The 13,343-nt window shown below is 40.6% G+C and overlaps 1 protein-coding gene across 1 annotated transcript in view; it reads right to left on the minus strand.

Annotated features, from left to right (window-relative positions):
* The window catches only part of LOC145413516 (protein O-mannosyl-transferase TMTC1-like), a 243,726-nt gene that overhangs the window by 228,410 nt on the left and 1,973 nt on the right, over positions 1-13,343 (minus strand). The gene's annotated exons all lie outside the window — the stretch shown is intronic.

A 13,343-nucleotide genomic window follows, 5' to 3' on the forward strand; every position in this document is an offset into this window, starting at 1 on the left:
CTCCCCTTGTTCTCACTCATATTGAACATTTCCTGTTTGCCTGTCTGTTTCGGTCACTCACTCCCACATTCTGTTGAGTGTATCCAACTTTTTCAAAGGTTTTAATTTCTGTTTTCTTTTTTGTTCGTTTTTTCCCAGATTACCCATTCAGCTGTCCCCCACATGAACACTTTCTGTACCATTCTTTCTCTCTCTCTCTTTTTTTTCCATTCCTTCTGCCTGTCTGTCTGTCTTCTGTTTGCCTGTTTCCCTTATTCTTCCCCCCCTCCCTCTCTCTCTCTCTCTCTCTCTCTCTCTCTCTCTCTCTCTCTCTCTCTCTCCCTCTCCCTCTCTCTTTCTTTCTTTCTCAGTGTAATTAAACTAAAAAATGAACAACTAGATAGACAGACCCCAGCACACAGACCATCCATAGAGACAGAAATCGGACACCTGAAAAGATGCACTCGCAGACAAAAAAGAAGAATAGCAATAAAACAGAAAGGCATAGACTAACAAAATTACATAAGAAGGGGGAAACAGAAAGAGCACTGTACAGAGAAACAATCAGACCTAACTCTCATTTAGTGTATGTCCCTATATTAATATCTATGTCTTTATCTTTGTGTGTGTGTGTGTGTGTGTGTGTGTGTGTGTGTGTGTGTGTGTGTGTGTGTGTGTGTGTGTGTGTGTGTGAGAGAGAGAGAGAGAGAGAGAGAGAGAGAGAGTGGTGGTGGTGGGGGTGGTGCAAGTGACAGCTGTGGTCCACCTCGCACTGGGAATCAAATAAGTGACCTCTTAGATATATTTGCTCACGCCACTGCTTCGTTCTCTCTCTCTCTCTCTTTCTCTCTCTCTCCCTACCTGCGTATTTATTTATCTGTATGTATGTATGTACGTATGTATATATGTAATAACTATCTGTCTCCCTACTTGTCTGTTTATGTATGTATGCATGTATGTGTCTCTGTTTGTTTCTCTACCTGTACGTGCGTGTGTATGTATGTATGTATGTATCTATCTATCCCATTGTTTTCTCCAGATTCACAGATATTTTTATAATTTATCACAACCACAACCCTACTCAGCCTGCACAGCTTACAAAGGATCCAACCTCATAACAATAAGTAGTGAATAAAGAATCAAACTCTATTGCCAGATTATCCCTCTACAGATTACAAGAGACTAAACATATTTTTTTCCTATCTCCTCGATTTATTTTTCTATTAAAATCCTATTATTTTCTGTATACACTACAATGATCATTCTCAGTTTTCCTACCAGTTTTTTTTTGCCAAAGGAGAGGGAGAGTAGATTTGTTCTGTTACCTTTTTCCTGCTTTAATCTTTTCAGTACGACGTCATGTAGTGGTCTCTCTCTCTCTCTCTCTCTCTCTCTCTCTCTCTCTCTCTCTCTCTCTCTCTCTCTCTCAACAGTAATCATCTTCCTGTGTGACTAGGAGAGGACAGAATACCGAAGATGAAGAAAATAGAATAACAGGAGAGAAGAAGTATGTAATTAGTATTGTCTATAGTATAAGGAAATAAGATTTAGAAGGAAATGTAAGCAAGGGAATATAAAAAAGAAAATGACAAGAACAACAAATACAGTAGTGCTAAATGACTGAATGAGCAGATGAACCTGGAGGAAAGGGCAGCAGATGGTTATTAAATATGAGATTTGGAAATAAGGAAAATACAAGAAAGTGGAAAATGAATAAGAATATGATAGTTACAGTGGGAAGAGCTTAATACATAAAAAGAAAAAAGAATAAGGAGAGATGAGAGGAACCGGAAAATGAAAGCGGAAAAGAAGGAAAATACGTTTAAGAATTCGCAGTAGAAATAAAATAACCCTGAAAGAAAGTATGAAAACAGGAAAAATCCAAAGTTACTGGAGAGCAGAAAGAAAAAAAAATTATCAGTGAAATCAGAGATAACTATCAAAATGCGAGGCAGAAAAAAGAAGGTAGGCAAGACCAAAAGGATAAGAAAAACATGTATTAGAACTTGAACATTTGAAGTAATAATTAGATCGGGAAAACAGAGTGAAATAAGAAAAAATAAACAGAGAAAAGAGAAACTGGAAAGTAAAAAAAAAGGGGAGGAAATATATGAATAACAATAGAAAATAAAACTCAGATAACGAAGAACTGAAAGAAAAACAGAAAGAGAGGGAAAACAGAGAAACAGCAAAAATCAGAGAGACTACATGAAAAGGTCGCAAAAGGGCTTGAAGGTGAGATATGGGAAGGTGGGTCTACTGGGAAAAAGATTCTGGTAGCAGCAACATCGAAAGCAAAAGCAACAACAGTAACAACAACAACAGCAACAAAAATCAAACACAACAACAACAAGTGCTGCACACAAAGCAAAAACACCACCACGGTAGCAGCCACAACAACACTATCATCATCGTCAGCACATCAACCAACAACATAAACAAAATCAAAACTGACAACTACATAAGAAAAAATAGTCGTATCAGTACGGTATCAGCAGCATCACTACTAACTTCAGTGACAACAATAACAACAACAAGAACAACGACAACAACAACAACAACAACAACAACAACAACAACAACAACAACAACAACGTCAACAGTAACAGTTACAACAACAACAGGAAGAACAACAGCAGTAACAGTAAAAGCATCCTTACCACCACCTTTAGCAATATTAACAAAAACAGTAGCAGAAGGAAAAACGCCAGCAGCAGAAGTTGAAACGAACCACCACCACCACCACCAACGACAACATCACTCCAAATACCCCAACCGCCACCACCACCAACGACAACAACAACAACTAGCAACAAAAACAAAGACATCGAAAACTGGAACGTTTTCTTTTTCGTGCACCATCATAACCAACACGAACAACAACACTAGGTTCCAGAGAAGCCGTACCAACAAGAACTGCAAAAACAACAAAAACATCAAAAGCAAAGGCATGAAAGCAACTAGATCCCTGGCACAGCAGAAGAGCAACAGCAAAACAAGCAACAGCAACAACAACAACAATACAAGAGGAGACAACAGTACTAGCTAAACGCAAAACACCACCACTACCACCACCACCACCACCACCCACAACAACAACAACAACAACGACTGCGACGACAACAATTCCACTATATCATGCAAAACAACTGCAAAACAACCAGCGAACAAAAATATGACAATAGCACCAGCAGTAACACTGTTAGAGCCATCGTGAAAACATCAGTACCACCACAACAAAACCCACAGTGACCCCGCGCCCTAAATTTGACCTTAACCCATGACCTTGACCTTTGATGGATATGCACCGACATCAAATACTTTCTTCCTATCCATGTATTAAAATCATGAGGAAATTTTGACCCAGACATTAGCAGGCATTCTTGAGACAACACCTTGAACTTTGACTCTGACCACGACCTTTGACCTTTGATAAGCCTGAGCCAAAATCATGACTCTAAACCTGAACCAATATAATGACTCTTGATAAACCTGCACCAAAATCATGACTCTTAATAAATCTACACCAAAATCATCACTCCTAATAAACCTACACCAAAATCATATCACTTCTCAGACCCACAAACCATGGGTGTCAATTTTTATCGAAATCAAATAAGTTATAGATGATGCATTTATTTTTACACAAACACATACTGTACATACACACGTACATATGTAATGAAATAGATACATATGAATCGATTCAGTCACAGTATGTATGGCTTCAGTGTAGCTAAAACCAATTCTTAAGTTCCCAACAGTTACAACAGAAACAAAAATACCTAGGATCATAACAGTAAATAAAGAGATTAAAAAATTTATAACAAAAAAAAAAGAAAAGATAGCACAAGCACAACACCAACCCAGCGTTGAAGCACATCCATATAACAATAATAGAGGATTACAACAACAACCAGTAGTCAAAAAAATAAATAAATAAATAAATATCAACGAGAACAAGAAAATAGAACCACGAATGTCGTACCAGAAATAATAATAAAAAGACTTCCGACAACAACAACTGAGCCGGGAAAACAATATAACAACACCAACAAATGAAAACAATATAGCAATCACGCCAACGATACAAACAAGAAAAAAAAATGACAACAGTGGCAACAACAAGAGCAAAATGGGTGGAACAAAACTAACACCTGAACAACAGCAGCAAAAACAAAACCACCACGATCATTAACAACAACAACAATAAAAAGAGGAAGAAATCAGAGTCTACAAGTTTTCTTTCAGACCCATTCCTCTTTTTCGGATGGAGAGAGAGAGAGAGAGAGAGAGAGAAGGAATTGAGGTAAGAAAGATACATACAAACAGGAAAGAAGAGCTGTAACACAATATGAAAAAAGAAGTGGAAGAAATACAGAAAAAAATGAGGAACTTGGCGGAGAAAGGTTAAGGGTGTAGGAAGATAAGAAGGAAAGAAAGAATGAAGGAAAGAAAGAAACAAAAGAAGTAAAGACAGAAAGAAAAGAAAAGAAATAAAGAAAGGAAAAAGGAGGAAAAGGAAATATATGAAAAGATGAAGGTAAAGAGAAAGGGCGGAATGAGAAAGAAAATTAAGATAAGAAGGAAGTGGTTGAAGCAGAAAAAAGAGAAAGAAAGAAATAGGAAAGAAAGCATAAAAAACAAAGAAAAGAAGAAAGACAGACAGACAACAAACAGAGTAAAACTAAGAGTGAAAGGGGGAAAATGAGACAGTGAAAAAAATAAAGAGAAAAATAGAAGCGAATGAAAACCGAAAAAGGATGAGCAAAGATGTAAGGAAGTAGAGTGAATAGAATGTAAAAGAGAATTGAGAAAAAGAAAATTAAAGAAATACGAAAAAGAAGGTCAAAAGAAAGAGAAACTGGAGAATAATAGTAGTGAAAAGAAAAAAGGAGACAAAGAAGAATGAAAGAAAGAAGGAAAGACAGATAGACAGACAGAAAGGAAGAAAGAAAGGATGAAGGATGGAAGTTGAGAAAAGGTTTAGGGGAAGGATAAAATGAGAAAAAAGGCAAAAAACAAATTCAGAATAGGAATGAGGCGAGAAAAACAAGAGAGTATAACTAAATAAAAAAAAATTCTGACACAGAAAATATATATAAAGGGTGAAAGGAGAATTAGACAAAAGAACACCGAAACAGAGAGAAAGGGAGAAGAATGACTAATAAGGAAAAAAGTAAAAACAAATCTGAGAAACAGCAGAAAAGGACAAAACGAAAGATACAAAGGATAGCACATAAAGAAAAAGAAAAGCAGAAAAGAAAAAATAAAATAATAAAACAATAGAACCACTTATCAAATACCGTAATAAAGGGAAATGGAAGTGTAGACTATTACAAAAGCCGAGAAGTAAAGTTAGATAAAAGATAAAAGAAAAAAATGGAGGAGAGTGCGGACGAAAGGAGAGGACAGGACACAGGCTCAGTAGACCAGAAACAGCTGATCAAAAGAAGACAAGAAACGAGGAGAATTTCGAGAAAGTATGAGTAGGACTGAGAGACAAAGAAAATATTGGTACATGAAAGAAACAAAGGATGAGAATGACGAGGGAAAGATAAGACTCATGGAAAGGAGATAGAACAGAAAAGAGAGAGAGAGAGAGAGAGAGAGAGAGAGAGAGAGAGAGAGAGAGACAGACAGACAGACAGACAGAGACAGAGACAGACAGACAGACAGACAGACAGACAGAGACAGAGACAGACAGACAGACAGACAGACAGGCAGAGAGAGAGAGAGAGAGAGAGAGAGAGAGAGACAGACAGACAGACAGACAGAGACAGACAGAGACAGAGACAGAGAGACAGACAGACAAACAGAGACAGAGACAGAGACAGAGACAGACAGACAGACAGGATCAGGAAGTGAGAGTAAAATGATGAGTAGATGATAGTGAAAAGAAAGATAGAAGGAGGGAAGACAAGTAAAGATGAAAGAAGTATGGAATAGAAAGAGAATATGTACGGTATAGGATAGGAGAAACGAGACACAGTAAGATGTTTAGCTACCCATGAAAGAAGAAAAAAAAATAGGTATAAGAAAAATAAGGAGCTATGGAAGAAAGTATGAATAGGACAAAAGAAACGAGGCAGAAAAAGAGAGGAGAAAAGGAGCAAGAAAGGGAAATATTCCAAATCGGTAGCTTGGAGATAATATGAAAAAAAAACAAGATGTACGAGTGAAAAATAGGAGAAAAACCCAGAGGCGAAACGAATGAGTAAATAGTAGATGAGTAAACAATGGGGAGGAAAACAGATTGTGACAAGGATAGGACAACCGAGAGGCAAGATAAATCAGATTTGGCGACATGATAAACAGAGGGATGATAAAAGACTAAAAAAAATAATAAATAAAGTAAAAGGGAGACGGTGAGCGAGCTGAGATAAACGAATGAACATGACATAATAACAGAAAGTGCTAATAGGATGACATACGAACACAGGGGAAAGATTGTTAGGAATAGGAAAAGAGAATGACAGATAAAACATTATAAAATAAGAAAGCAGGGAAGGAACAGATGATGTGACGAAGATTAGAAATAAGTAACAGGAAGACAAAAGAGCTAGAGGGGGAGAAGAAGAAGAACAAGAAAAAGGAAGAACTGCAGTGCCTAGAAGGAAGGAGTAAGCTTTTGAGATATTAAAATAAACGATATACCAGAATACAGTAGGTAAGCAGAGGCTGAAACTGAAAAGAGAATATGACTAGAAAAAATGCAGAGAAAGAAGATGAGTAGAACAAGGGTAAAAGAACATGGAAGAAAGGAGAATGAACATAGAATCGATAAAGAAAAGATGAAGAGAATAAAGAACACGAAACAGGATGATAGGCAACAGATATCGGAGGAAGATGAGTGAGACCATGTGAGGAGAAGACCAAGTAAGGGTAAAATATGAGTAAAATGAGTAAAAAAAAGGAAGACAATGAGAATGAAAGGAGAGAAATAGAGAAAGAACACAAGATCAGGGAAAGAGCTGAGTCCTTAGAAAGAATAGGTAAGCAATTGAAAAAAAATGAAAACAACGAGGATTTAATTGAAAAAGACATGGAGACGATAAGGGCACATACAATACAGAAGACGAATACAAAATGACTCAAGATGGAAATCAAGCCACGTGAGAGAAGAGTAATGAAGATGAATAATTCCAGGAAGTGGAGAAGAAAAGCAGTACTTTGAAAGAAAGAGTAAGGAACAGGATTGAGAAAAAGAACATAATACTGATGATAAAAGAGAGGTAGGAGTAGACATGGAACACGGAATGCCAGGAAGAGGAGAGAGAAGAGGAAGCCTAATACGGAGGGGCAAACAATAAGAGCAATTGAAGAATAGGACGAGGATGATAAACGAAATATTGGAAGAGAAGAGTTGAATAAGAGGACATAGAGGGGATAATAAAAGAGATATAGTAAAGGAAGACGAGTAACAACAGGAAGAGGAGAGAGAAGAGCAACAGTAAGGGTAAACAATAGGAGGAAGAAAATAAAGGCGAGGATGATAAAAGAAGAAAGAAAATGTAGTCGGAATAGGGAACACGAAGAGGATATCGAAAAAGAGAACACGAAGAGGATAACAAACGACAGACAGGGAGAGAAAACAAATAACACCAGGAAGTGGAGAAAAGAGCAATTCGTACAGAGAGGGGACCAGCAACAGAAGTAATGTTACGAGGAAGATGATAAAAGAAGGCAAGACAAGGAAGACAAATGATACCAGGAAGAGGAGGGGAGAGGAGCAATCCGTAGACAGATGGATAAACAATAAAAACAAATGAAGAATACAACCACGATGATAAAAGAGGTATACTGAAAAAAAAAGTCGAAAAACAAGACATGATCAAGATGACAAAATAGAGAGAAAGGAGAGTCGAAAAGCGAAAATGGTTAGGATGATAAAAGGGACACAGAGAAGACAAACAACACCAGGAAGAGGAGAGAAGAGGAGCGATCCGTAGAAAGAAGGGGTAAACCTGCGAGCGTGAATCAACCCGGAGGAACGCAGCCCAAGGGAGCGATAAATCCTCAAGGTATTCTCAGGAGCCCCGGGTCCCTACCTGAAGAAGGGCTGGGTCGGGAGCAGGATCTGGGCTAGGAGTTATGGCCAGCCGGAGAAATGTATAAACGATGAAAAAGGGATTGTGCGCGGCTGGACCTTGGGATTCTAGGGAACTAGAAGTAGCTACGGGAGGGAACATAAACTTACACGCACACACACACACACACACACACACACACACACACACACACACACACACACACACACACACATACACATACACATACACATTATCTCTCTCTCTCTCTCTCTCTCTCTCTCTCTCTCTTCCATATAGATTGGTGGTGCTGCACGTAGTAAAAGTATCTAGAACTGAGGGGGAACTTTATAAAATTTGGGTGAGATGGGACAGGGAGGGAGTAACTTGAAAGAATCGTATAGCTTCTTTCTTTTCGTTATACTGGTGGTGTTTGGGCGGCTGAAATATCTAGAACTGTGGAGAAACTAACAAATATCGGACGAAATTAGTTCGATGATTATAGGGTAGTAGCTCCAGGAAAGGACCTTATAATGATGGTGAATTGCTGTTATTGCGTTACACAAAAGTACATAGTGGCTGTCATGTGCTTATCATAAAGGGTTTGTGGATAGACTTTGCAAATATTGGGAGTAATTTGGCTTAGGTCTGAGTAGTAACATTCTAAAGCCATGTCCTCACTTGCGTGCATCTCTAGAGTCTTGGTTCCCTTTAACTCAGTTTCCACAAGTTCCCCCTTATTTCCAGACAAAGCCAATATTCACAAAACCATGATTTATGACCAGCAGAGATGTTCCAGTTGGTACCTAAATGTTGTTAAGCGTAAGTATGAGGGTTCAAAGGCGGTATTTCATATGGAAAATTAAACTTCTTTCATTTGTATATTTGATAGAGACACGGAACTGACCAGTGTGGTTGTGTAATGTGGATTTGGATGGAGCTGTGAATGAAATACAAGACTGAGCAATGGACGCTGCAGTGTCCCTAGTGAGAGGATTGAGTGTGGGTATTGCCTGTACTGTTGTTCGTTGATTTTACAGTTCCGTGAAGTGAAGATGAGTGGGGGTTGCGAGGTTTGATGAGTGACTTGAAGTTTGTGTAAAAGATGAAATATGAAGGTAATTGTATCATGAAGCATACTCGTGACTGTTGAAAAGAATAAAGTCACAACGTGCATAGTGATGTAGAAATTTTATGACATGGGGAAATGAGTGCCGTCAAATATTTGGGTAGTGTGATGTAGAAGGGTGGGGAATTAATGGACGAAGTGAAAAAATGGGAACAGCGAGGACCTGATGTTGCATACAAACTTAGGTCAATGACAAGGGATAAGGAGCTGAGTACAGAAGTAAAGAAGTTTCTGAATGGCAGTATTATGATACACAATCAAATTTATGAAAGTGAAGTTTTTCAGATCAAGGGTAGAAGGGGTGGAAATTAGTTGTCTGAGGGGAGCGTCTGGAGTTACGTGAAGGAAGTTAGGGTGCACTTAGGTGGTAGGAAGTGTTAAGTGGAATGCGCATTGTTGGTTACAGTAGGTCATGTGAACATGTTGACTAGGACAGCGTATGTGAGTGAAAATGAAGGAGAGAGGGGGAGAGGGAGACCAAGGATGAGGCGCAGGGACGTGGTGGAGAGGTATATGAATGGGAGAGATGTGGGGTTGAGGGAGGGCAACCTGATGAAGGAGGATGGAGCGACTGGAAGATGATTTGTTTGTGGCCAGCCTTTCTGGGATGAAGGCGTCTGGTTATAGATGGATACACAAAATATAACCATCCCATGCTCAGATGTAGCCTGGTAGAGGAGATGCATCAACGAACCTTTTAAATCGATGAAAATACGGCTCCTCGAGAAACAAGAGACAGCTCAAAACAAGAACAAAAGGAAGGGGAAACCAAATTGTTCCTCGGGCGACCACAAAAATCACATTACAATAGGGACGGGGGCAATGGTTGTGGCTGGCAATGGGGAGCCGGGGAGTTACGAGGGAGTGGAGGAAAATGCTGCAGTGATGACGAATAAACGGCTCTAAATGGCCTGTATTTTTAACCTCTTACCTACGACGACGTCCTCTTTGTAGTTTCTTCTTCCGCTTGCCAGATGATTTTGTCCAGCTTAGGAGATACTTTGTAAGAGGGATTAGATATACCATGCGTTCACCCCTTTCCAGTTATAGATCCCTCCTACGTGGAATATAATCGTCTGTAGATGGAGAAATAACGGAAGAATATACACCACCGGACTGAAGCTTACCCCTTGAATTACATGAGGTATTTTTATTTATTGTATCGGTACTTTCGGACGATTTTATTTAGTCTGAGAGATATTTCGATCGGGAGCAGGAATTCATGGGTGATGAATAAACGGACGCCTTCATGTGGTGTCACCGATATAGCCAGGCTACTCCATTGCCTGGTTATACAAAGGCTCCTCACCTACTTCCCTATCCCCCGAAAAAGAAGATGGTGGATTGAAAGAGAAGGGCAACTTAAGCCTGCAGTCCACTGGTTTCCTGTTTCAGATGAAACTGTGGCCACAGAAGAATATAAACGAGAAATAAAATTAATAAATAAAGCAACTTCTTGAGATTTCGGGAAAATGAAAACATCAGCAATAATAAATTAGCCTAATACGTTATAGTAGTGGAAGGGTTAATTCAGCCCAGGGAAACTTCTCGTAGCCATGAGATTAACCCTTGAATCCGGTGACGTAATGATTCAGTCCATTCTTGTTCTTTCCGGACGATTATACTCAAACTAGAAAAGGAATCCCCGTACCAATGTGATTAATGAAGATTACGTCTAACCCCTCCATCTCTTTAAAAAAAAAAAAAAAAAAGAAATAAAAACCTTTAGGTGTACCATTTCAAAAGGTCTCTCATATGCCAATTAAAAGCCTCTGAAACTACCGAACGATAAATTAGGTACAGGTCACCGTCCTGGAGGGGTTAATGGGGGTTAGGTAGGAGCAAATTAGGTAAAGGTCATCGTGCTGACGGGGTTAATGGGGTTAGGTACACAGGGGCGAGGTCCTAAGGGCGGCCGTGAGAGCTTCTGGTGGAATGATGCAAATGACGGGATCGTAATTGCCTCCCTAGTTCAGATTATCAGGCCAGCCACAGTGTCTAATTAGTCTCTCTCTCTCTCTCTCTCTCTCTCTCTCTCTCTCCTCCCCAGTTACACAGGAGAGTCGTAGAAGAGATGGGCAGCAAGAAAACGGCAAATTTACGATCGAATAAGGCATATAAATTTATGGAAACGTAAACTGTTTGCACGAAAGCTAACATTTCATACAAAAAGACGAATTTTAAGAAAGCTTTACTTGTGTACACATATGCCTAAAGCATCATCATAATCAACATCATCGTTGTCGTCATCATCATCCCTCATCATCCATCTTCATACATCACCATCATTGCAAGCAGTATCACCATTATCCAGTGACACTAATATCTACATTATCATCATCATCATCATCATCATCATGTCTTTAATAAAAGTGGGTTGGGTAGGATTTGGGAAAAACACGATAACAGGGAAATAGCAGCAACCAACATAAAAGCCAGTGAAGTGGACACACTAGACACATAAAATAACACACAAATATACATATGCATACGTATGCGTCCCACGCCTGCCAATTCTACGCAAGCTCCAATATCACTTTGCGTTGGATCAGGGAGACGATATTTATACGACCAGTGGAAGGAGAAAAGAGGGTTTGGGAGGGACAGAAGGGTTTGAGGTGGGGTTAGGGGCATGGGTAGAGGTAGGGTGATGTGGTGGGGATGATAGGGGGTTGGAGGTGGTAGGTGGGTGGTGATAGAAGTTGTATGTGAAAGGAAAAGGTGAGAGAAGATGGGTGAAGAGTTGTTGCTGGGAGGGAGAGTTGTGGTGGAAAGTACGGAGAGACGGTGAGGAGGTTGAGGGTGAAGATGAGGGGATCGAGTAAATGGAGGAACGGAGGTGGGAGAGAAAGGGAGAGGTGATGGAGTGGGGATGAAGTTGTGGGACTGGTGGGGAAATAGAGAAGGGTTATGGGGTTGTGGAAAGGGGAGAGAAAGCATAGTTGTTGGGTGAAGTTAAAGAAAGAAGAGGAAAAGGTGATGGGGTAATGAGAGTGGGGGAGTTGAAAAGGTGAAAGTGGTAGAAATGAGAAAGTGAGAAACACAGTAAGGAAGGGGAAAGTGGGAAAGGGAAAATTGGTATGGTGAGTGGGGTGAAGGAGAGAAAGGGTGGTGGGGGAGGTGAGGGAAAAGTGATTGCGTGGAGAAACGTGAGAAAGAGGTAGAGGTTTGAAGGGGTAAAGTGGGAGAAATGGTGAGGCAGATAAAGGTGGAGCAGAAAACATGGTGCGAGAGGGTTAGGGAGAGGGAAGTCTGGTTTGGCTAGGAAGATAAAGAAAGAGAAAAGTAATGGAGTGGAAGGTGGGGGACATGAAGTAGAACTGTCCCGGTGCGTGTAAATGAGAGAATGGGGAAAATGCGAGTGAGAGGGGAGGGAGAAGGGGCGGGGATGGGGATGGGAAAGAAAGAAGAAGTGGTGTGAGGGTAAGGAAGGGGGAGGGCTGGAGCCGAAAAGAAAATGAAAGACGATGTGGGTGGGAGTGAGAGCGGGAAGAGAAATGGAAAAAGAGAAGAGAGCGAAAGATGATGGAGTGGAGTGTGTGGGCGAGAAGAGAGAGGGAAAAGGGCTGAGCGGGGTGCTGGATTACGGAGGAAAATGAGAGAGAGAGAGAGAGAGAGAGAGAGAGAGAGAGAGAGAGAGAGCTGAGGGAGTAAGGTATCTATATGGGTGGGCAGGAGAGGGAGAGGAGCGGGAGGGGGGGGCAGGGAGGAGTTGGAAAGGAGGAGAGTAGGGGCAGGGAACTGATACGGGGGGAGGGGGGAAGAGGGGGCGACTGCGATAAACAGTGAGCATTGAAGTGAAGAAAAGTGGGCATAACCTCAGCCTCATCAATTATTATCACTAACTTTAGGAAACTGAGCCATCAAATTTTTATGTCGGGGGCGAGGGGGGTATTAGGGTGGCTTATGACTGTGTATCGGAATGCTAGGTCAGGCTGGGTTATTGGTGGGTTAGGGATAGGTTAAAGATGGGTTTGAGTGGGTTTGGGTGGGTTTGAGGTGGTCAGGTGCGCTACGGATGGGCTAGGGTGCAATAGGATGGGGTAGAGTAGGTTGTGGTTGGTTTGTGAGGGTCTAGGTGGGTCTGGGAGGTATACAGTGGGTTGGGAAGGTTTAGGATGGGTTGTGGTAGGATACGGCGGGCTAGATTCGGTCGGGGTGAGTTAGGGTAGGTTATGGTGGATTGGGGATGAGTTAAGGTGGGC

Source organism: Coenobita brevimanus, chromosome 96, assembly GCF_032717465.1.
Source record: "Coenobita brevimanus isolate Jiangsu-jjx chromosome 96, ASM3271746v2, whole genome shotgun sequence".
Classification (NCBI taxonomy): Eukaryota; Metazoa; Arthropoda; class Malacostraca; order Decapoda; family Coenobitidae; genus Coenobita; species Coenobita brevimanus.